The sequence below is a fragment of the Bison bison genome, unplaced genomic scaffold (assembly GCF_000754665.1).
Source record: "Bison bison bison isolate TAMUID 2011002044 unplaced genomic scaffold, Bison_UMD1.0 scf7180017864266, whole genome shotgun sequence".
Lineage (NCBI taxonomy): Eukaryota > Metazoa > Chordata > Mammalia > Artiodactyla > Bovidae > Bison > Bison bison.
In genome coordinates, this window is record NW_011494838.1 from 836,686 (window position 1) to 838,407 (window position 1,722).

At 49.0% G+C, this 1,722-nt stretch overlaps 1 protein-coding gene across 1 annotated transcript in view; it reads left to right on the forward strand.

Moving 5' to 3' along the window:
- Positions 1–1,722, forward strand: part of SNTG2 (syntrophin, gamma 2) — a 74,437-nt gene that overhangs the window by 49,004 nt on the left and 23,711 nt on the right. The window lies entirely within an intron of this gene.

Genomic DNA, 1,722 nt, shown 5'->3' on the forward strand with positions numbered 1-1,722 from the left:
GCATCTGCTGATCCAGGTGGGAGTGCTCCGTGTGCCCCCCGGGGGCGAGGGTGGTCAGCGGGGCGTCTTCTCATCCAGGATTGGGGGGTGGGCAATGGGGTGTCTTCTCGTCCAGGTGGGAGTGCTGATCAGCATCCAGTGCGTGCAGGGCCTGCGTTCCTTCCATCCAGAGACCGCCTGGCATCAGGTGGTCTTGTTCTGGGCTTCAGTGGTTCCTATTGAATGGACACCTTCTTGCTGGAATGAAGAGGGCTTCATCAGGGAGTTAGCATCTTCCATCTGGTGGGTTTTTGTTCTGCAGAAGAGCTCAAAACACTGTTCTGTGTGTCCCCTAAGGGCGAGGCGGGACCCTGCCCCACAGATGCACTTCTGGTTCTCCACTCCCTCTCCCTTGTCTCTGTGTCCTGTCCCATCCCTGATTAGCAACTGCTGAGATCTGCCCTTTGGAACCCGGGGAAGGTCCCCGAGGCGGAATGAAGCCTATTTCCCACAAGCCAGAGATAGGGGACACGGAAGGGCTTTTGTGTCCAGGAGCCCGTGGGGGCTACGTGGTTTTAGGACCGCAGAGAGCGTGCCCTCCTCCCCTCCCTTCAGCTGCTCCACGTCCTATCACAGGGACGTCATCCTCTCCAGGACTGTCCACACACATCACGCGTGGTCGGCAGTCTGGAAACACGCACACATGAGTGCCTATTATGCTGAGAACACGCAGCTTTCACAGGACTTGAACCTGACGTATTCGGACGACACTGCGTTCTCGTGGCTGTACTTGATTGCCTGGCAGGTTGAAAAGAGCACCCATCTGGAAATCAAAACATGTTTTGTTTTACTTAGAAATTAACTCTTCTTTCTCAGTGAATCACACGAGAGAACAATGAACTAGTTCAAGGAAGGTTAAAACCATCTGAGGAGCAAAACTCCCAGCACAAGGGATGTGAAGTGAGTTAGGTTTCAAAGGCCTCCTGAGCACTGGAGTAATTTTGCAGTGGTTTTATCTTAGTGAAATTTTATCACGTGGTAAGCCACGTTTGTATGACGTCAGTCTTGGCGGCCTTTCATGAATAAAGCCCGGATTCTGAGCCCACTAACCCCCTGGTGTAGTTGGAACAAATCAACATTTGAGCAACAGTTTCTTAATCTATGAAATAAGACAGTGGTAATGGCAGAGTACATCATGAGAAACGCTGGGCTGGAAGAAGCACTAGGTGGAATCAAGATTGCTGGGAGAAATATCAATAACCTCAGATATGCAGATGACACCACCCTTATGGCAGAAAGTGAAGAGGAACTAAAAAGCCTCTTGATAAAAGTGAAAGACTAGAGTGAAAAAGTTTGCTTAAAGCTCAACATTCAGAAAACGAAGATCATGGCATCTGGTCCCATCACTTCATGGGAAATAGATGGGGAAACAGTGGAAAGAGTGTCAGACTTTATTTTTGGGGGCTCCAAAATCACTGCAGATGATAATTGCAGCCATGAAATTAAAAGACGCTTACTCCTTGGAAGGAAAGTTGTGACCAACCTAGATAGCATATTAAGCAGAGACATTACTTTACCAACAAAGATCCATCTAGTTAGGGCTATGGTTTTCCCAGTGGTCATGTATGGATGTGAGAGTTGGACTGTGAAGAAAGTTGAGCACTGAAGAATTGATGCTTTTGAACTGTGGTGTTGGAGAAGACTCTTGAGAGTCCCTTGGACTGCAAGGAGATCCAACCAGTC